Source organism: Hemitrygon akajei, chromosome 2 (genome assembly GCF_048418815.1).
Source record: "Hemitrygon akajei chromosome 2, sHemAka1.3, whole genome shotgun sequence".
Classification (NCBI taxonomy): Eukaryota; Metazoa; Chordata; class Chondrichthyes; order Myliobatiformes; family Dasyatidae; genus Hemitrygon; species Hemitrygon akajei.
The window spans coordinates 98,475,424-98,499,852 of NC_133125.1; the positions used below are offsets into that span (position 1 = coordinate 98,475,424).

The following is a 24,429-nucleotide window of genomic DNA, read 5'->3' on the forward strand; positions in this document are numbered from 1 at the left end:
AAAGCTATCTTGTAGACTTTCTACAAATTCACTTACTTGAGATCCAGCACCAACCTGCATAATTGAAATCCCCCATTACTATCTTAACATTGCCCTTTTGACATGCCTTTTCTCTCTCCCATTGTAATTTGTATTCCACATCCTGGCTACTATTTGGAAGCCTGTCTATAACTCCCATCAGGATCTTTTTACCCTTGCAGTTTCTTACATGTATCCACAATGATTCTACATCTTCCAATCCTGTGTCACCTCTTTCTAAGGATTTGATTTCATTTTTTACCATCAGAGTCACCCAACCACCTCTGCCTACCTGGCTGTTCTTTTGATACAGGTTTTATCTTTGGATGTTAAACTCCCAAGCATGATCTTCTTTCAGCCACGTCTCAGTGATGCCCACAATGTTTAACTGTGCTACAAGATCGTCTACCTTAATCCATATACTGCAGGCATTCAAATATAACACGTTCAGTCCTGTATTTGTTAGCCTTTTAGATTCTGTCCCCAAGTTACACCTCACATCATCCCACTGACTGCAGTTTTGCCCCATCATCTGCCTGTCCATCCTCACAGTATCGTGACATACTGTATCTACTTGTATACTAAATGCCCCAACTTCAGCCCTTTCACTTAGTTTCCCCTTATTTTAACCCCTCCCCTGCAGCTCTAGCAAAGCTGCCTGCAAAGATTTTGGTCCCCCTCCAGTTCTGGTGTAATCCGTCCTTTACGTGCAGGTCACAGCTTCCCCAGAAGAGATACCAGTTTTCCAGAAATATGAAACCCTGCCCCCTGCTTTTCTTCCTCAGCCACTCATTCATCTGTACTATCATCCTATTCCTGCCCCAACTAGCACGTGGGAAGTGCTGAGGAGTAATCCAGAGATTACTACCTTAGATGTCCTGTTTGTTAACCTGTTTTGCAAATCCCTATACTCACTGCGCAGGACCTCTTCCCCCTGTCTACCCATTTCATTTTTACCAATGTACACCATAACCTCTGGCTGCTCACTGTCCCTCTTGAGAATCTTCTGCAGCCATACTGAGACGTCCTGGACCCTAACAACTAGGAGGCAACACATTATCCTGGCTTCCATTTCATGGCCACAGAACCTCCTGTCTGACTTCTTGACTACCGAGTCTCCTATCACACTCGAACTGCCTGACCTTACCCCTTCCCTGTGGCCAGCACAGAGCATCAGAACTAGCCACAGCACCATTGGCCTGGCTGCCACTTCCCTGACCTTATAGGTCATCCCCCAGCCCCAGCAGTATCCAGTTGTCCTCTGGATACTTCTGGGGCATCCAAAGTTTTCATCTACTGGAGTATCCCTTATCCAAAAACGTTTTGAGTGCTGACATAACGTCACAAATTGAAAATTCAACAGGGTGCTGGGAAGCTTCCCATGTGGTGCGCAGATCTCGATTGTGTATTAAAAGAGTGGATTCATCAGCATTGGAGTAAACATGTGCTGATTAATAATATCATGATGAACTGAAGTTGAAGGTAATTGGGAATATTCAGCAGGCTGATTGCAGAAACTTAAGAAAAGGCACAGCTTACATTTTTAAAGATTTGTGGTGATAAAGCATCTGCTGATCATGAAACAGCAGAGAAATTCATTGATGATCTTGCCAAGATCACCGCTGATGAAACTCTAGCAGCAGAGCAAGTCTGCAATGCTGATTGTTTTTATACCTCACATAAAACCTAAAAAAAAGTAATTTGCAAATTCCGTGTACTGTAAATCTTAATCAAAACACCGCATTGTGGAAGCAGAAAGTCTGCCAATGTTTGTTGTTCAACAGTTGTTTCGGGTATTGTCCTGATGCTGATGTGCTGCCTTTGTTACCCCACACACATTCTATTTCCATTATATTAATGGCATGTAATAATTTTTATTCAAGTACGAATGTGTGATGTACTTTCTGGTAGCACGTAAACTCAGAGTTGGAAATGATGGCGATCTTAAGTTATTTATACATTCCAAAATCCGAAAAGATCCAAAGCACTTCTGTCCAAAGCATTTTGGATAAGGGATACTCAACATATAGTGATTAAAGGTAATAACCAATGCATGGTTGACTCTTGGATTGCTTCTGCTGAAATATATAATTTGCATGTCAAAACTGCAGCTACACTGTGCGGAAATAGTAAAATTTACTCAGAATTGTCATGAAAATGTAGATCTTAAGGTACTTGACTCATTCCAAGACACAACAGCCTGTTTGCTTGCAAAATAGCGCTTTAAACATTTTCAGTTTCTGCCACTGAGTGAAAAATGCAGTTGCACCCTAAAGTTTTTTTTTTCAGCAAAGCTTTGCAGACCATAACCACAACCAGGAAAAGGAGGAATATGGGAGTGTTACATCCCGTCCTGGCATAGAAGTATATTGCTCTTCATTCACTGCCAGTGGGTCTAAATCCTGAAATGTTTTGCTCGTGAAATGTAGTTGGAGCAATTTCACCAGAAGGACCATACCTGTTGTACAAGATGCCCAGTCACGATCTTCTCATCAACATTAGGGTTATGTTAATCCGTAATGCGCATACACCAAAAATGAATGAAAGAAGAATTGTGCAATTTTGTGAGGAAATCAGTAGCCATTCTACAAATACCCAAGACCAGTGTAGAGCCTTACCCACCACAATAATACATTGAAATCTGGGAGTCAGCATGCTTGTAGTTTCCTGATGAGAACTGGCAGTGGTAACACTGACGGTAGTTTTCCTCGCGATGGCAGGTACTCAGGGAAATTTAGGCTGTGTTGATTAACGTGAAATTTTATGCACAGTATACTTTGTGTCACATTATTTTATTTCACACCTGTGATAGTCAAAGATGGTAATGAAAGGAAGTGAAATTATACTTAATGGTTGGCAGCAACACCCAGTGTTAATGGCTGGCAGCATTGTGAGTATTTAGTGATTCTTTTAAATATATCTCAGAATCCATTGGAAAAACAAAGTGCCTGTAGAGTAAATGGAGTGGTCTAGAATGCTACAGAGATAGCCATTTTTTTTATTTCTTGGCATTTTAATTTGTGACCCTTCATCTGGACTTTGCATCAATTCAGATGAAGAGTCCCAACCTGAAACATTGTCTGTCCTATTCCCGCTCCAGATGAGGAGTCTCAATGTGAAACATTGTCTGCTCCATTCCCTCTCTGGAAGGGGAGTCTCAACCTGAAAAGTTGACTGCCCTATCTATTCCCTCTCCCCATGCTGCCTGATCCATTGAGCTCTCCAGCATCTCAGTTATTTTCTCCTGATTCCAGCATCTGCAATCTCTCCAGCTTGAATAGATGCGTCATCATTCTCTGCACAAATACACAATACTTCTTTGGAGGGAAGGTAATTGCGAAGAAGTTTTGCCTCAACAAAACAGAAGAAGATTCAAAATCTAGTGTTCTCAGTGTTATTATATACCCCTGATGAAATCTATTTTTCACCATTTACCTATATGACTAAACATATCTACTCATTTCATCGTGATGAAATATAAAACAGAAACAAGTAAAATCTAATAATATATTTTTATATTGAATCTATTTTGAAAAACTATAATCTATGCTAAGATATTCTGTCCCTAGACCATAATAGTATCCATGCATTCCTGTCTCCTTCCTCCTTCAAAATATTCAGTTTTGAAAGTATGGACCGGTTATTGTATAATGACTACTATCTTTTAGCACTGATGGTTTCTCAATGACAAACAAACATATTGGCAAAAAAATATTAAAATGGGAGTTTATATCTGTTCATTCCTCAGGAGTAGGTCTAGAGCAGGTTTATGAGAATGATCCCAGGCATGAAAAGGTTAATGTAAGTGGAGCTTTTGATAGCTCTGGACCTGGCCTCACTGGAGTTCAGATGAATGGGTAGAGGGTGGGGATCTCATTGGAAACTAGATACAATGGACAAGGAGAGGATGTTTCCTATGGTGGGGTAGTCTAGGACCAAAGGGCACAGACTTAGAAAACAAGGATGTCCCTTTAGAACTGAGGTGAGAAGAATTTTTTAAAATCAGAGATTGGCATATCTGTGGGATTCATTGCTACAGATGGCTGTGGAAACCAAATAATTGAATATACTGTATTTAAAGCAGAAGTTGATAAGTTCTTGATAAGTAAGGACATCAAGGCTTGTGGGGAGAAGATAGGAGAATAGTGTTAAGAAGAGAAATTATGGAATGGCAGAGCAGACTTGATGGGCTAAATAGCCTAAATCCTTTCCCATGCCTTATGGTCTTAAAACAATTTTTTTTTTGAACTAGTATCTTCCAGTACTTCAAACCTCTTAGCGCTTCATGCAAATCTTCCAAGTTTATTTTAATTCCTTACATTATTTGCTAACTATTGAAAAGTAAATCTAGAAAGGTGACAATGAGCTTAATGAACTCCAACTGGTCCCTGAATAACTTATCCAATCCATAAATAACTCTTGATTAGCCTTCTGCTGCACTTTTTTTTCATTAACAAGAAAGAAACAACCAGTTTTTTTTATTTCTGGAAACATTTCCAGGTAATGTCATGGAAAGTGTCTCATCCTTGTGCAATTTTATAAGGCCAAATAAACAAGCTTTAAGTCACTGAGGCTTGAACAAGTGAGCCTTTCAATAAGCACTTTAGAAGTAAAAAGTTCAGCTTTTGGATTTGTTCCACAAATTTTGTTATTTGTGACTTACAAACATGCATCTGGCAAATTTTTTGGCAAGTTTTTTATCTCATATGAAGCAAGCAAAGAATACAAAACTAAAATGATGAAGAAAATTGAATCCAGTACAGTTTAACCAAGCATACTTCATGCAATTTTAACTTGCTGGTAACAGCCTTGTGTAAATACTCATAATCCAATCACCATTACCATTGGACTGTCAACATGTGATGCAAGGTATTTGTTTCCTTTCAGTAATAGGTCTCTATTAAAATATAAATGGGAGTCCTGTGACATGCACAGGATTCTCATGCCTATAATGATGTATTCATAGTTGGTAGTTCACTTTAAGTCTATCTGGTTTCATTTTTTTAACACTACAGAATTCCAATAGCATGAGTTATTAAACTGTTTTGAGACCTAGCATTCCATTATCCTACCAACCTTCTGAACAATTGTGACACTTACCTAGGCCTTGCTTCACTCTCATTCTTTTTTTTTCTTGTCCTAGGATCTAGACTTTGCTAACATAATCCATCTCTAATTGCCTCTCGAGTCTAATAGCATTCCAGACCATGACAAGTAACAAATAGTAATGGTCAATCAGGAATAATGAGTAGGGTTGATTTGGTACGGCTTGCATATATCTTCATTGTATTAAACCAGCTGGGTTTAGGAACAATCTAGTAGCATCAGAGATGCTACTGGTAGTTCTTTATGCCCACAGTGAAACAAAAAAACAGATGGTATTGAATCCAGATATAGTAAAGGCACTTCAGAGACATTTGCAGACTGGTGTCTATGATGGAAGTGCCAATCCACAGTGTACTCGAGCAGCAACTTGACATATAGGCAAGCTGAGTGAGTGGCCTAGAATACTTTACAGGCAAATGAACTATAATGTTGGAAGAATCCAATTTTGTATATGAAACAGAAGAGCAATGTAAGTCTTCTGGCCTCCCAACCCCCCCCCCCCCCTTTAGACTTATGCATAATGACTTCTGGAACTTGCCAGGTACACGGTGAAGCTCTTTTCTTCTCACTCTTCCTTATATCCGCTATCCCCTCAACAGCAAGCAAAATTGTCTTCTGATATCTGGCTTCCATGAGGAATGTACCTTCCTGGTAAATGGCCACCTGTGATTGGGCAAAAGTGGATGCTTTCATGCTGCTTTCTGGGTTCCAATCATCCTAACTTGACTCAAATATCTTTTCAGTTTGGCTCACATTTTCTTTTCCGGAGAAACTATGAGGGGCTTCACCCTTCCATAAGTGCTGCTTTAGGGTACCAAGTAGGGTGAAATCTGTGCTTATGTTCTTAAAGATAGAGAAAGACCTCACTTTATGAAGTATTTTTCATGATGCTATAAAGTATGAGTGTCACCATGGCAAAGTTTTGTTGACCCAGCTCCAATCCTGAGCCGTGGTGTTATCCGTGTGGCGCTTGCACATGCTCCCTGTGAGTTGTGTGAAAATTTCTTAGGGTGTTCCAGTTTCCTCTCACGTCTTAAAGACATGCAAGTTGGTAGGTTAAGCGGCCACTATAAATTCCCCTTTGAGATGTAGTTAGTGGTAGAATCTAGGGAAATTAAATCGAGAGACATGAGATTGTTGTGGGATCAGCTTGATGGTCAACATGGGGCGCACTGGGCCAAAGAGACTGCTCTCGTGTTGTATGCAGTCAATGAGGCAAGTTTAAATGGTGGTCACTGTCACAGTGTAGGAAATGCAACAGACACAGTCTGGATAGCAACTCCCAAGAGAGCATCGTGATAATGACCATAAAATTTGTTTTGGTGATATTGATTAAAAGATAAATATTGGCCAAGGAATATTGATCAATATTGGACCAGCCTCTATTTAGCATCTCAGCTGAAAAATAGCACCTTTAACAATACAGTAGTCTCAGTTTTGAATGAGAGAGTTAAATTAAATCTAGGACGTAAGTTGATTGAACTCACAACTTTCTGGCTCAGAGGGCAGAGTAGCAGACACTGAACAACAGGTGGTACAGTTGGCTTAGAGACCCAATATCTTCAGTCAACTGAACAGAAATGAGACTGCAGATGAAGAAGAATCAGAATGCTAGAACAAGCAGCATCTGCGGGAGCCCTGATGCCGGGTCTCAACCCGAAACGCTGATTTACTCCTTTTTTGCCTTCACAGCTGCCTCTTGACCCACTGGCATCTTCCAAAATTCCAGTTTTATTTTGCATCAGAAATTAAAACTCTTCAGCTGACTGTGAAGAATGTTCCCCTCAAAGATTTTGAAACCTCTGTGGCAACACCAGCTGCTATCAGAGATCTCCGGTGCCCAGAAGCTGTCATCAAAGTGGTTCAGCAACCAATCATATTGAAGAATTCTTATAGACAGGAAATCAAGAGCAATTTTTAATTAACTTTTTAAACATTTATACAGAACTCTAAATAAAGATTGGAACATACTGTATTTGCGATTCAAGAACCAGCTGAAATACCATAACTGATTTAATTTTTAAATTTAGATTTATTTCAAAATATTCATGCAAACCCATTACAATACACATATATTAATTGACTATATTACAATGGAATAGTTTATTAACCAGTACACCATTGGTATGCCATTGTTAATACAGTATTACAAACTCAAGAATTTCTATCTAAGATTTTCATGGCTTTATTTACAATAACCCTAGTGCATGAAAGACTTAAATTTGCATGATTTATCCTTGAAGGTGCTGGGAATTCTATGAACTTAAATATGGATGAAGGCTTCCTATGATTGGGGATTATCTATGGAGTACGAATAGAGAAAAAAACATTTGCTATCTTTATTGCTCCCAAATCGGGACTTTTCTATTTTGTTCACTATTCCAAATCAAGTCAGAATGATATAATGAGTCCTCTAATAACATAAATCAATAAAATAAGGAAATAAAAAGTTGCCTGATGACATACCAGAAATAATATTAGATCTTAGGGCCATCTATTGTAGCAATTTCATTTTGTTTTACTCAGTGGAAGCATGCTACTCCAATTCAGAAGAATAAATGCAAATCTACAGTAGAAATCAAAGTTATTGAGAGGTAAAACGTGTCTTCCACTGTCTCCTCCTCCCCACTGGGTCTTTGGGAGTCTTTGCTTTATCTGATGCATTTTGGCATTGTTATACTTCAGTCGCTGACATTGGCCTACTGCTCCGTGTGAATGTAATTGGAAAATAAAATGAACTTTGAAATCTGAAGGATTATGAATGATTATCAACTAGAAGTTGTTCTTTAAAGCATTTTTATAATGTCTTTACAATAAATTGCTGCTCTAAGCTGGGCAAACTTCCTTCAAGGAATGCAAGAATTTGTTACTCAGATCAATGTCCATTTTCCCTTATCTAAGACTGCTCTGCAGAGTCTAACATTAAAAAAAAAAGTTACTTTCTAAACCACTCAGATCTCTGAGAACTGCACGTGAAAGTAATCGAGATGGTAAGCTGCAAATCAAGCAACTGCATGGACATGATCCAAACAAAACGTAAAGTGACTTTGTCTCTCTGACAACTTTCCCTGAGTCAGTAGAATTGGGTCATAATTCCAAAGCCAGATAATCACAATTTCTGTTCTACTTATAGAATATAAATTTATTTAATCTGATGATCAACTCTATGCTTATAATAGCAAATCCCTGTTTCTGAGCTAAACAACACCCAAATGAAAGTATTTGACAGTGTTGAGTGCATGACCTTTCAGAGTGTTATTTTGAAAGACACAGGATTTGAACGTTATGTGCTTTTTTTAGGAAATGGCTCTATTTTAGTATCCATAATTCTCAAATCTGGTGGCTTCACATCAGATAACAGTCTGACAGTTCCCAGGAGTTACAAGTGGATTAAGCACTTTGAGTTACAAATACAGAGCCTCTCCACATTGAGAGTGAGCATTGAGTTCAAAACTCAGTGCAATGACCTTGATTTCATTAAGCATGTGATTGTTATTGTGCAGAAGAGAGAGTTATCTGCAGCGGTGAAGGTGCATGCTGTTGCCTGATAATGCATCTAGGTAGTTAATCTAGGGAGGGCCTGACAATAGATTTTTTTTTCCTTGCCAAATGGAGTCCAGGTGTCAGTGCTAACTTCACGGTAAACCTACTCTTAACTCCAGTATTCTTTTTTTACCTCCTATCAAAACATCAAACTACAACAAACTTCAATTGCTGTAATGTCTTTCTCATCCCTTTTGAAAACAAAACCTGTATCATTTCTTAATAACCAATAAAGTATTTTTTCATCATGCATATTTTTGTGCTGGAAGAAATGTATTTATCTATTTACTGATATACAGTGCAGAATAGGCTGTTCCAACCCTTCGAGCCACACTGCCCAGCAACCCCCAATTAACCCCAGCCTAATCACGGGACAATTTACAATGGCTAACTAACCTACCAACCAGTACATCTTTGGATTGTGGGAGGAAACCAGGGAACCCAGAGGAAACACACGCATTCCATGGGAAGGACATATAGGGAACTCCAAACTCCAATGCTCTGAACTGTAACGGTGTTACGCTAGCTGCTACGCTACAGTCGTGCTCCTAGTAACAATAAACATTCACATGGCAGGATCTCAAATACATCATTCAATAATGACTAGGTGATATGTTTCAGTAGCATTGATTACCAGCCAGAAGCCAGGGCTAACACTCTTGTTTCCTTTTATTATCTTCCTGTAAAGCTGATATTAACAAAGTTTACCATTTAATCTGAAAATTGGAAATGCCCCTGGTATTGCTGCATCCCCCTACTTCTGCATTAGCCTGGGATCTGAGTCCAGAAGATTATGACTCTGAGGCAAGATTGTTGTGTATTGAGTCACAACTGACATCTAATAATATAGATATGCTATGATATAGGTCAAGAAATTTGACTTTTTGGGAGCTGGATGCAAATTTTTTCTCACAAGATTTAGCTTTGCTTATTTCTTTGCTTAGATTTACACTTACAAAGTATAACCATCAGAGTGTTTAACAAACCAGCTTTGGAGTTACACAGGATTACATTGCATTTTAAGGCACAGTTTCAAGATGTTTGATGTGACTGGTTTCAGCCAGTGAACTTTCTGCACACATACCTCCTCCCATCCTAATTCATGTAACCTTGGTCTTACACCCTTCTAAAGCTCTTGGCATTTCCCAACAAAATGTGCATCTTCAATATTCGTAAATGAAACACAATATTGAGCCATATCAACTTCCAAATCTCTGCTTTAGCTGTGTCTGAAAGGAAGAAGAAATTGGTCACACATGTTGGTAGCCAGAGGTGTTGAGGGGAAGCAGAGGGTAGCTTTACCCTAGCAGACCTGGAAGGTTTTTACCAATCACAGTCAATTTGAAGACCTCATTCTGAAGATTTTATTAGGCACTGTGGAGCATATACTATCATGGGATACTTACTTTCTTTCAGTCCTTATGGTCTTATTGCCAATTTTATTCAGGCTAAACTGCTAATGATAACATGCTTTTAATTACTTTTTAAATGAGTGCTTTATTGGCTTGTTTTAGAAAGTAAATCAGTAAAGGAAAAAAAAAGTACACAGTTAATCAAAAATGTGTTACTCATCAAAATAAATTTTCATTTTAAAAGGGTTTAAAATCAACCTGGCTCATTGACTCTGACAGCCTACAAGGACGCTTGCGTCTCTAGAGAATAGCTCTTCCTGGATACTCCTTGCTGCATGCAAGTTATAAGTAGAAACATATTAAACCATTGCAGCCATTCATCAGTTACTTTTACTATCTGTACTCAGGGAAATGAGCCTCCCAGGAACTTCTCATAGGATCTATTCTTTCATTAGCTAAGTAATACTGAGAGAGATGCTTCTGTCATTGTGTTAGAGCTGAAGAGATTGATTACAGCTGATTTTACTTAAAGCTATGCCATCCACATTTTATCTGGTATCCATTCTCTTTTGCAGATAGATTGAAATGTCCTGCATTCAGCACACATGACGCAATGCACAGTTTTCTACGAAGTTGGGGAATATTTTTTTTAGACTGGAAATTTGCTTCAGAAATAGAAATGTCTTTCAAAGAATTAATGCTAAACAATGAAAAATTCCAAGATATGGGCCAGCACTGTATAGCTGAGAGAGAAAAAAATCTTTTTAAAGTGGAATTATTACTTGTAAGATAATTTGCCTTGTGCATGTAGGGTGGGAAGAGGAGAAGAATTGCAAGTTAATGGTTGTTTAATTGTCCTGTGTGACCCATTAAAAAGAGATACAGCAGGTTTATAACCTGGGTTTGTACTAAACCATGCTTACAGCCAAGATTATACACACAAAGTTCTGCACCATTTCCTGTACATCTGTTCCCTGTATTTCAGTATTTGGTTTTTATACCAAAATCCAATTCAGTGGAACCCTCATTTAATGAACTCATGTTGACAATAATGACATTTCATTAAAAAATAATTGTTATTGTATTGGGAGACTACTGCTACACTGGAATTTTAGTAGGAATATTACATTGTTAAAGCAGATTCATTCTAGCTGAGCTCATGTACTGATGATAAAAACTTTTCAAAAATCTCCATTTTGGATCATTTCTGCAATTCCTGACCTCTATCAACATGAGCTAAGCTCGGGTCTTAAGGTTCCCACCACATCCCTGAAAGTTATGTATCTCAATCAAACAAAAAAAAAACACCTGAATGCAGGCAGAATGCTTTTCACTAACATGTTGAAGTATTCAGTGGGCATGCAGGAACTTTCAAATTCATGGCTAAACGTCTCAATTTGGTTTAATCTTTTGATAACAGGTTTGAGAATGAGATGTATTGGTTTAACATCTAACTCTACCAACAACAAAACAGTTATTTTCTTTTTAGATGCATTTGTAAAACTAGATTTTTGCATCAGAAAAAAATGCTTCTTCTTGGACAGATTGTATCCTCACAACTAAAAAAATGTAACTCACTAAAACTACTGGAGTAAAGTGTTAATATTTCCAAAATCAATAAAGACAGTGCAACACAATGAATATAATGCAAACCTACACTGAGAATAAATTTCTAATAAACTTGTGAAACTTCATTACAACTGGATAAAATTGCAGAAGGCTATGATTGTATTTGTTAAAAAGCGTTCAGTTCACTGTCATTTACACAGTGCACATTCTGCCCTCTACAGTCCATTTGCTAAAACTACACCTACAAAGCAAACTGCTACGAGTCCCTCCCACTCCTCTTCTCCTTTGCCCTATGGAAATTGCCCATTAATAGCAATTTTTGGCCAGTGTCCTTGACAGGAAACAGAACAGGAAATGATATAATGTTTCCAGAATTGTACATTTCTCCCATGCCCATCTGGTCCCTGTATGACCTTGCTATTTACCAGGAAACTGTGAGGTGGCATGAACCTTAAAAGATTTAAACATTTGAACTTTATTTTTTCAAGAACAGTTCCTGAACAGTAAAAAAAAAGGAAAGCTTATTTCAAAGCTAACCAGCATACATAAAATATTTAAAGAGACTTTAAAGAATATACAAAAGATGATTATATTCAAAACTAATTCTTTGAAAACCAAAAATTTAATTATGGTAACATCAAAGTTGTTAAATATAAAGGAGAAATAAAGTTACAGGAATATGTTATTAGAATCTTTGCATGGCTTCAAAATAGTTTTATGTAGAGTATTATTTTGCAGCCCCTATATGGCAGAAAACTTCAAACATTTTAAAGATTTTTGCAAGATACTATATTCTCTAATACTTTCGGTTGTATTTCCCAACCTACCTTAAATGATACAGTTCTCTTGAGAATGCTGCCTTGTTTGTGACTCATTTTTTGTCAACGATCCAGAGATGGATCTTTTCCCTTCAGAATCATTTCCAGTGCTTGCTGAGAAAATGTCGACAAAGTCGAGTGATTTCCTAATGGATCATCCCTACCCCCTGCACGTCTCAACAGCCACCCCCTCCCACTTCTGTTTCTCCTTTCCCCCACTGAGCAATTGCTTCTTAAAACTTTCTACAGAAGTGTTATCCTTGTGCAACTCAATAGGCTGTGACAAAAAAAAGGAAAATTTCAAAGCTCGGGTTCCGAGTCCATAAAAAAACTGCGCAGGCATGAATTTCCACCAAAGGGTTCTACAAACGAAGTAGTGATTTAAGTCCTGCTAAATTACAAGGAGACAGAATAATAACATGGGACTTTAAAGTATTTGAAGTGGAAGCAGAGGACCAGATAAGATTAGGGATGTTAACTGTACAGTCAGTTAAGAAAATCAGTGAAACAACAGCTCCCTTGTTCTGTCGTCTGTGGGCACTACTGTTATTTTCAGCACAGACAGGGTTAAAATGAACTAGCAAAGATGGAATTAGTGGATGGGGGGCTCTTGTGACACAATGACACTTGCACTGTGCTCTACAGAAGAGTGTAATGATAAAAACAGCACAAAGGGAATGAGCATGAATTTTATTAATGACTAGAAGACAGTGTGCAAAAACATCAAAGGTCCAAGGGAAGATTAATGACCCTGTGCAAGACTGTTTAATTACCTAGAGCTAATTAGATTCTTGACCAAATTTTTAATATCTGCATTTCTTGTAAAGCTTAATTGAGATTCCCTAATATTTATCAATCTTTCAAAAATCCCTTAGTGAGCTGTTTTTTCCTTCGTTCTTTATGGTTTAGTTTACAGTCAATTATTAAATAAATAGCACAAACACTCACCAAAAAACAGTATGTGGAGAGCACTTTATGCTGTTTATTTTGACTAAAGAACCATCATTGGGATCTTTTGTATATAATGAAGCACTCCAGATAGTAAACCCACTAACTCTACTGTAAACAGAGCAGGAGCTATTATGTTATCGGGATTATGCTGAGGAACTTCTCATATGGTTTCTGTAAATTATCCAACTCGTTGGTCAGTTAATCCTTTTTCTGTTTACCTTGGTAAATCCCAGGCTGACTAGAATGGCATCATGCTCTTCCTGCAGCAGCCATTTCTATCCTACATCTTTAACTCATTCCTAACTAGTCCCAGGGTTGATTGGTTTTTTTTCTCTCTCTGTTGAGCTGAGAAAGGCTCCCCACATTCGAAAGCTACCTAGGTTATTCGACCTTTTGGTAATGAATAGCCTGCACTCAGTTTAGAGAGATATAAGCTTAGCTGCCCTCACTCATGTTTAGTTCTGTTCATTTCTATGGTAATAATGGTCATTGCACCATATTTTACAAAATAATCCAAGTTCAAAGTTCAAGGTATATTTTATTATCAAAGTACATATATGTCACCATATACAACTGTGAGATTCATTTTCCTGTGGATATACTCAGCAAATCTATAGAATTAGTAACTATAACAGGATTAATAAAAGATCAACCAGGGTGCAAAAGACAACGAACTGTGCAAATGCAAATATAAATAAATAGCAATAAATAATAGGAACACAAAATAACAAGATAAAGAGTCCTTAAACTGAGATCATTGTCAAATGAGTGTAGCTATCCCCTTTAGTTCAAGAGCCTGATGGTTGAGTGGTAGCAACAGTTCTTGAACCTGGTGGAGCGAGTCCTGAGGCACCTGTATCTTCTACTGATGGCAGCAGTGAGAAAGGAGCATGGCCTGAGTGACAGGGATCTTCGATGATGGATGCTGCTTTTCTATGACAGCGTTACATGTAGATGTGCTCAATGGTTGGGAGGGCTTTACCCACAATGTACTGGGTTGAATCTATTAGCTTTTGTAGGATTTTCCTTTCAAAAGCATTGGTGTATCCATACCAGGCAGTGATGCAGCCAGTTAATACACAACGAGGCTGCTATCTATGCTCTAAGTAAGCACTTTGATCAGCTCAAGCTGTTCTATAAATGATGGTGGGTCATTCATTGATACTATCCTCAGAGTGGCTACTCCAGCAATGTAGGACTCTTATCATTTATTAATACCACACTGTCTAGGCAATTCGGCAACCTCCTTTTGTTTAGCTGTCAGCTGATGAGAACTATTTTACCACGTTTGTTCTGAGTTGAGGCTGCATGATACACATTTCCTTCACAGGGGAACATGCAGGTTTACTGTATTTGCTGTGAGGTAAACTGCAGCATTATAAGGCACTTGGAGTATTGTGAGCAGCTTTGTGTCTCTTATCTACAAAAGATATGCTGGCAATGGAGAGGGTCCAGAGGAAGTTCACAAGAATGAAAGGGTTAACTTATGAGGAGTGTTTAATCATTCTGCACCTGTACTCACTGCAGTTTAGAAGAATAAGGGGGAAGTCTCATTGAAACCTATCCAATACTGAAAGGCCTAGACCGAGTGAATGTGGACAGGATGTTTCCTACAGTGGGTAAATCTAGGGCCAGAGAGCACAGCTTCAGAGTAGAAGAACATCCATGTGAAGGAATTTGTTTAGTCAGAAGGTGGTGAAACTGTGGAATTCATTGCCATGGATGGCTGTGGAGGCCAAGTCGTTGAGTATATTAAAACAGAGGTTGATAGGCGATAGGTTGTTGGTTATACAGGGCATCAAAGATTATGGGGAGAAGACCGGAGAATGGAGTTGAGAAGGATAATAAATCAGCCATGATGGAATGGCAGAGCAGACTCAATGGGCCAAATGGCCTAATTCTGCTCCTATGTTTTCTGGTCTTAAGGTGTTATGTGAAAAAAGTGAAGGTTATCACTCACAAAAGTGCCAATTGCTAAGAGCTTTGATTAAAGATGTGAAGAAGTTCAAAGGACACTTTGCAAGTTAATTTTAATACACTACTTAACTATTCACCTACCACCCCACCAGCCTCTGGGTTCAACATATAATTCTCTGTAACTTCCGCTACCTCCAACTGGATCCCACTACCAAGCACATCTTTCCCTCCCCCTCTTTCTGCTTTCCACAGAGATCGCTCCCTATGCGACTCCTTTGTCCATTCATCCTCCCCATCCCTTCCCATTGATCTCCCTCCTGGCACTTATCCTTGTAAGTGGAACAAGTGTTACACCTGCCTTTACACTTCCTCCCTCACCACCATTCAGGGCCCCAGACAGTCCTTCCAGGTGAGGCGACACTTCACTTGTGAGTCGGCTGGTGTGATATACTGCGTCCGGTGCTCCCAGTGCGGCCTTCTATATATTGGTGAGACCCGATGCAGACGGGGAGACCATTTCCCTGAACGCCTATGCTCTGTCCGCCAGAGAAAGCAGGATCTCCCAGTGGTCACACATTTTAATTTCATGTCCCATTCCCATTCTGATATGTCTATCCATGGCCTCCTCTTCTGTCAAGATGAAGCCACACTCAGGTTGGAGGAACAACACCTTATATTCCATCTGGGTAGCCTCCAACCTGATGGCAGGAACATTGATTTCTCTATATTCAGTTAATGCCCCTCCTCCCCTTCTTACCCCATCCCTCATTTATTTATTTGTTTGTTTGTTTATTTGTTATTTTTCCCTCTTTTTTCTTTTCTCTCTCTGACCCTCTCACAATCACTCCTTGCCTGTTCTCCATCTCCCTCTGGTGCTCCCCTCCCCCTTTCTCCCTAGGCTTCCCGTCCCATGATCCTGTCCCTTCTCCAGCTCTGTATCCCTTTTGCCAATCAACTTTCCAGCTCTTAGCTTCATCCCTCCCCCTCCTGTCTTCTCCTATCATTTTGGATCTCCCCCTCCCCCTCCCACTTTCAAATCTCTTACTATCTCTTCTTTCAGTTCATCCTGACGAAGGGTCTCAGCCCGAAACGTCGACTGTGCTTCTCCCTATAGATGCTGCCTGGCCTGCTGCGTTCCACCAGCATTTTGTGTGTGTTGCTTGGACTTCCAGCATCTGCAGATTTCCTCGTGTTTGCACTACTTATCTGATCACTTTCAATTATTTAGTTGGAGTATCGCATTTAATTGTACCAGTTTAACTCACACGCAGAACTTCATTTTAATTCTTGCAATGGCATCAGATGCAATGTATCAAACAACAGTGAAGGGATTGTAATGAAAATTACTATTTCTACTTCTAATAGGGCATCACAATACTATTGCAGTTGGAATGATGTTATTAGAGTTCAGGGTGTCAGAACTCAGAGTTAAGCTCAGGTGTCCTCTCTAAGCAAGTTTGTGCGTTCCTTCCATTATGCACTTGGGTTTTCTCTGGCTGCTCTGGTTTCCTCCCTCAATCGAAAGGCTATTAGTGGATCAAAGACAGTCAGTAGATCAATTGGTCATTGTAAATTATCCTGTGACTAGGCTAGGATTAAACAGGTGTGTTGCTGGAAGAGCCAGTACCAGAATCAGGTTTAATATCACTGGCATTTGTTGTCTTTGCAGCAGAAGTGCATTGCAATACATAATTATTAAAAACTGTGAATTACAGTGAGAATATATACATATAAAAGAGTTAAATTAAAGAAGTAATGCAAAAAAAGTAGTGAAGTAGTGTTCCTGGGTTCAATGTTCATTCAGAAATCTGATGGCAGAGGGGAAGACGATATTCCTGAAGGGTCTGTTCCACGTTGTATCTCTAAATAATAAAAAAATACTTTCCATAATGTAAATAAGGTTGAGAGAGTACAAAGAAAATTTACAAGAACGTTGCCAGATCTGGAGCACCTGAGTTATAAGGAAAGGTTGAATAGGTTAGGACATTATTCCTTGGAGTGTAGAAGACTGAGATGAGATTTGATAGAGGCATACAAAATTATGAGGGTTATAGATAAGGTAAATGTAAGCAGACTTTTTCCCCACTGAACTTGGGTAGAATTACAACTAGAGGCTATGAGTTAAGAGAGAAAGGTGAAAAGTTTAATGGGAACATGAGGGGAAACTTCTTCACTCAGAGGGTCATGCTAGTGTGGAATGAGCTGTCAGTACAAGTTATGCGTGCGAGCTTGTTTCAACTTTTAAAAGAAGTTTGAGTAGGTAAAAAGATGGTCGGGGTATGGAGGGCCACGGTTCAAGTGCAGGTTGATGGGAGTAGGCATAGACTAGATGGGATGAAGGACCTGATTTGTGCAGTACTTTTCTATGACTCTATGATTCTATAATGCTCTTTAGATCACATTGTGAATTGCATAATGGAAATTTGGCAGTCGATATAATCCCACGAGTTTCATTTATTTGTAATTTGAGTGTATTGGACTGGGCTTCTGAAGTAAAGGACACTTTCTCATCTTGCAGTTCTCCCTGTTGGCTCCATCAATCTTGCCGATTCTTTACCTGGATCAGTGATTCAATGTTCCAATGTTTTGCCTTTCACTGCCAGCCCACCAACACCCTCAGCTCTCCCTTTGCCAAATACACCTCCTTGCCACGGTTACCTGAACACAATGAACCCACGCTGCAAAGCCCTGCACAGGCTCTAAACGTCATCTCTCCTGTTCAAGGTAAATGATTTTCATAGTTAAAAGCTATGATTGGTTAGAGTGGTGAAATTGCCTCCTGATTAGGAGTTAAATGGGTGGGTTGCTGGGCAGCACGCTCATTGGGCCTGAAGGGCCTGTTCCAAGCAGTTTAATAAATAATATATGTGACTAAGTCACCTTAAGGCCTGTCTACACTTCAGCTGGAAATTCAGATTTGTTCCAAACTTTGCAGCTGTTTTGCTTTTTAGCATTCGGCTCCATGCAGTATGTAAATTTACTCTGTTGCATTACATTTAACTCTGATGCTATTCTAACCCTCTTCCATCAGGAATGTTGGAAATTAGAATCCGGTACAACGATGAAGACATGACTTTCAAGGCTTACATTTATTGCCGATTCCTTAACATCCTTGAATTCTAGGCCTCGCTGGATCATCTCAGAAGGCAGCCAACATTCCTTCAGGTCCATTGTATACAGAGGGCAGATGATTTATTTATTTATTTAGTGATACATCACACAGTTGACCCTTCTGGTCCTTCAAGCCACCCCAGCAACCCCCGATAATCCTGGTTTAATCCTGATCTAATCACGGGACAAACTAAAATGACCAATTAACCTACCCGTTACAACTATGGACTGTGGGAGGAAGCAGTAGGGCCTGGAGAAAAGCCCCACAGTCTATGGGGAAAACATACAGAAACTCCTTTGAGACAGTGCCAGAATTCCAGAATGCTCCGAGCTGTAATAGCTTCATGCTAACTGCTATGCTGCCATGTAAGGATAACAGGTTCCCTTCCATTAACAATTTTAACTAATTGACTGAGATTAATTGCACATTGGTAGGGCTTTGAATTTATATTTTATGGTTAGCTTGGATTCAAGGCCAAAAAGTATGTATGCAAATACTGGAAATCTGAAATAAAAACAGAAAATGCTTAGCGTGTCAGGCCGTATTTGTGTTAATCCTGTAGACTGATGACTCTTTATCAGAAATTATAGATCACGCTCAGCCCAGACTTGCTAGGCTGAAGGGGCTATTATCATACTATCTTTCTCTAGACCGACTACATTTCACTTCAACTGGTGGAAGTCTAATTTCCTCCATTCGAGAACCAATTACCTGAAAACCTTCTGGATAACAAAAGAGGATGTTAACTTTAATGTAGCCTGACGTTTAGAAATTGTTTCTTGAGGCTGGCAGATCTGGGAGATTTCAACTGGTCTGGGAGTAAACCACGAGGCTTTTAATCAGTGCTGCTGACTTTTCCAAAATGGCAGGCACACAGATAATTTCTCAGGTCAAGACGAGGATCAGATGATCTTTCTATGATATTCAATATAAGGTTTGTGCCAAAGAGGATATAAGTAGATTTGCTTCAACTTAATCACTCCCGATTGTTAATGCAAATATCTGATCAGCCAATCATGTAACAGCAACTCGATGCATAAAAGCGTGCAGACATGATCAAGAGGTTCAATTGCTGTTCAGATCAAACACCAGAATGTGTTAGAAATGTGATTTAAGTGACACTGACCATGGAATGATTTGGTGCCAGACAGGGTGGTTTGAATATCCCAGAAGCTACTGATCTTTTGGGATTTTCATTGAAAGTAGTTTCTACAAGGTGTACCTAATAAAGGGGCCACTGTGTGTATATTTGAAATTGATTATAATGAATGAAACATAACTGCATTATCTTTGTCAGGTCTCAAACTTCTTGAACACTTCAATGGGGTTTAATCTCTAGTAACACACTGATTATTGTGCTTGAGTAAAATCCTTCTGTATAGCGTTTCAAACAGAACTCATTAATGAGTGCATTAAAACGGCATACAGAGAGATTTTATATAAACTACCAGAGGACAATAAACTCAGCTGAAAATAGTATGTTATGTTTACACTCTGACTGTACTTCCTTAGAAGGTTGGCGTCATTCAATGTCTGCAGTGAGATGCTGAAGATGTTCTATAGGTCAGTTGTTGAGAGCGCCCTCTTCTTTGTGGTGGCGTGTTGGGGAGGAAGCATTAAGAAGAAGGACGCCTCACGTCTTAATAAGCTGATAAGGAAGGCGGGCTCTGTCGTGGGCAAAGTACTGGAGAGTTTAACATCGGTAGCTGAGCGAAGGGCGCTGAGTAGGCTACGGTCAATTATGGAAAACCCTGAACATCCTCTACATAGCACCATCCAGAGACAGAGAAGCAGTTTCAGCGACAGGTTACTGTCGATGCAATGCTCCTCAGACAGGATGAAGAGGTCAATACTCCCCAATGCCATTAGGCTTTACAATTCAACTGCCAGGACTTAAGAACTTTTTTTTTTTAAAGCTATTATTAATGCTTTTTGAGTTAGTGATTTAGATGCATATCATATTATTACTGAGTTAAGTATTGTATGTAATGAGTTTTTGCTACAACAAGTGTATGGGACATTGGAAAAAATGTTGAATTTCCCCATGGGGATGAATAAAGTATCTATCTATCTATCTATCTATCTATCCATGCATATAACATCAAGAAAGAAATCTCTGTAATCAGTGAGATGTTTGATGAGCTGCAGTACTGTGCAAAAATCTTAGGCACCAATACATAGACAGCATGCCTAAGACTTTTGCCCAGTTCTGTATTACTTTTATGTATTGCACTGTACCGCTGCCACAAAAAAAATTTCATGATATGTGAGTGATGATAAACCTGATTCTAATATGGGTCTCGATTCTGGACTGAGGGTGACAAGGGGCAGGGAGAGGAGAATCACCCTTGAGAATTTATTGATTCTATTAGAGTTACTATTCTATAGATTTGTGGAGTATGCCTGCAGAAAAATGAAGAGCAGGGTTGTATATGGTGACATGCGTATAGTTTGATAATAAATGTACTTTGAACTTCTGAACTTTGAAAAAGGGAATGAAGATGGGACAGAGTGAGAAGCACCAGGGAGACATTCTGTAATTATTTATAAACCAATTATTTGGCATTAAATGATCTTGCCTGGTATCACAGTGCTGGGTATGTCAGTACCTGTCCATGGCACTCCTTCTCTGTCAGCTGTCCCACACCCCTCCGGTAACACTCTACCCACACCATTCTCAACATTCTTTGCTCCCACCAGATTTACAAACTCACTCTCCGCTCCACGTTGACCAATACAGTACTGTACAAAAGGCACCCTAACTCTGTGCATGTGAATAAAACGTTTGCACGGTACCGTACTTTGTCATTTCTAACATATTCTGTGGTATTAAATGCTATGCATTTTCAGAATGGTGCAAAAGGAAATAGACAACTGCAGCCTGAATACAATGTAGCCCTGTTCAGTGAAGACATTATATGTGCTTAAATGAGATGGGAACTGCTTATAACATGGCATTAAGAATCATACCAGCAAATCACAAAGATGTCTTTCTGTCAGGGCCTCATAATAGAAGGTAATTTAAATAACCATTTGTTTATTATGTATCGTGTTGTATGACGTGGACAATCGTGGTCTTTCCATGATCATGGTTGTTCTTGGCAAATTTTTCTACAATGGCATTTTGCCATTGCCTTCTTCTGGGCAGTGTCCTTACAAGCCGGTTGACCCGCAGACATTATCAATACTTGTCAGAGATTGTTTGCCTGGTTTCAGTGGTCACATAACCAGCACTTGTGATGTGCACCGGCTGCTCATACGACCATCCTCCACCTGCTCCCATGACTTCATGTGACCCTGATCAGGAGGTATAGCAGCTGCTACCCCTTGTCCAAGGGTGACCTGCAGGCTAGCGAAGGGTAGGAGCACCTTACACCTCTTTTGGTAGAGATGTATCTCAATTCTGCCACCCCACTACATAACCGGGTGCTGATATTACTGTTAGCAAAACTAAGAATGCACAAAACTAGCCTCTGAGTGACAACTGGCAGATTACTAACCCACCATCCTCAAGAGACACCAGAAAATTTGTGCAGCAGAGTTTCAGGAAGAGAGATCTTGTCGGAGGAAATGGCACTAAGTGAAAGTTGAATACAGCCAGCTAGTTGCATAGACTAACGGCTGCAGAGAAAACTGTAAGAAACAATGAAAGTAGGGCCTTGAGCAGTATGGCTGCAGATCACTGTGCAACTAGAGCTCCCAAAGATTGTGCTGATGAAGCCGACTTTAAAGAAATAAGTAAATGAGTCATAGATTCATACAACAGTACAGCACAGATATAGGCCCTTCAACCCATCTAATCCATACCAAACCATTGAAACTGCCGACTCCCATCGACCTGCACCAGGACCATAGCCCTCCATACCCCCTACGATCTATCTACCTATCTAAACTTCTCTTAAACTTTGAAATTGCTCTCACATGCATTATTTGCACTCACGGCTTGTTCTACACTCTCACGACTCTCTGAGTGAAGAATTTTCCCCTCCTGGTCCCTCAGACTTTTCACCTTTCACCCTTAACCCATGATCTCTAGTTGGAGTCTCACCCAACCTCAGTAAAAAAAAGTCTGCTTGCATTTACCCCATCTATACACCTCATAATTTTGTATACCTCTATAAAATCTCACCTCAATATTCTATGCTTCAAGGAATAAAGTCCTAACCTATTCAGTTTTTCTAAGTAACTCAGGTCATCTAGATCCGGCAACATCCTTGTAAATTTTCTCCATACTCTTTCAACCATTTTTATATCTCTCCTGTAGGCAGGTGACCAAAACTGCACTCCATGCTCCAAATTAGGCCTCACCAACGTCACATACAACTTCAACATAACATCCCACCTCCTGTACACCATACTTTGATTTATGAAGGTCAATGTGTCAGCAGCTTTCTTTACAACCCTACCTACCTGTGACACCACTTTCACTGAATTATGTACCTGTATTCCCAGATCCCTTTGTTGTACTGCATTCCTCAGTGCCCTACCACCATGGCTGGTCCTACCAAAGTGCAATACCTTGCACTTGTCTGCATTAAATTCCATCTGCCATTTTTTTTCAAATAGTGGAATGACATGCAATGAAAACTGAATAGTCCACAATACTCCCTCAGAGCAAACAAAGTTGATAAGAATCTATGCAGATAGAGGTAGTCATAATATTGCACGTGGTGTGTTGCACTCAACAGTATGCCTTAGCTTTAATGCACTATAGAGAGGACTCAGCACATTGTGCTCAGCCTCATAAATTCACACCATTTACATCGATGGGAATGAGTTTTGGAGACAAAGAAATTTGTGCGTTTATATTTTTTTCTAATGCACATTTAGCACTTTTCAACACCTTGGTATAAACTTCCTCTTCTTTTAGATTCTTATGTTTAATGCCCAAGTATCATGTTTACATTGGTGTTTGGCTTTTGAAAGTTAGGATGACAGAAGTCCAAGAGCTTTTTAAAATATAAATGAGATTGCCAGTTCAGAAGCACTTGAAAATGCATCACATACAACAATGTGCATGTGAAATGTTAACAAACTTGCTAGTGCTGATAAAAAATATAAGAAATTAAAGCAGGAGTAGGCTGTTTAACCCTTTAACCATGTGCAGCTAGACAATTTAAATAGACAATACTGGGAACTCTCTGCAAGACAGGCAAAATCTGCTGACCTTAAACACGAGAAAATGTACTGATGCTAGAAATCCAAAACAACACGCACAAAATGCTGCAGAAATTCGCCAGATCAGGTAGCATCTATAGAAGTAAACAACCAGTTGATACTTTGCATTGAGAATCTTCTTCAGGACTGGAAGGGAAGGGAGAAGATGCCAGAATAAGAAGGTGGGGGCTTTCTTGTTTTCTCTGTTTACATTGTCTGGAAGCAGAGCTGATGCTTCAGGTCCCGGACATTTCATTGAAACCTATTAATGTTACTACATACGAGGCATAAATATAAGGCAATTAAATCCAAGAAGGAAATAATTTTAATTTTTATTTAGAGATGCAGCACAGTAACAGACACTTCTGGACCAAAGAGCCTACGCCGCCCTATTACACCAATGTGACCAACTAACCTACTAAAACCCGTCACCTTTGGAATTTGGGAGGAAACTGGAATACCCAAGGAAACTCAAGTGATCACGGGGAACAGGCACAGACTTCTTACAGACTGTGGTTGAATTGAACGTAGGTTACGAGAGCTGTAATAGCATAGCACTAACCGCTATGCTACCATACCAACGCAATTCAGAAGCTTCTACACAAGAGAATAATTCTTATGTTGAACTTGTTCCCACGAAGCAAATAGCACTGATGCATTTAACCCAGGTGAGTTTGTGGAATAAAGGAAAGTTATGCTGCTTGGATAAAATGAGGCAATAGACTTAGAGGATTATGTTCCAACATGGATTAGATGGGCTGATTGCTTTGCTTCTGCATCTTATATTCAATATGTTATATGTTTCTCCAATTGGACCACAACATTGTTGTGGTTTGGAGGCTTGAGTGCCTCAGTGACCCGGAGAGCTACATCGGCTGGAGTCAGA

General features: G+C 39.4%; 1 long non-coding RNA gene across 2 annotated transcripts in view; it reads right to left on the reverse strand.

The window, feature by feature from the left end:
• The window catches only part of LOC140714634 (uncharacterized), a 68,024-nt gene that overhangs the window by 2,447 nt on the left and 41,148 nt on the right, over nt 1-24,429 (reverse strand). The window contains exon 1 of one of the 2 annotated variants that reach the window (XR_012095960.1): nt 12,416-12,560. The exons of the other annotated variant lie outside the window; for it this stretch is intronic. This is a non-coding gene — a long non-coding RNA (uncharacterized lncRNA). Of the gene's footprint in view, nt 1-12,415; nt 12,561-24,429 lie in introns of those variants that run through there. 2 annotated transcript variants of the gene reach the window in all.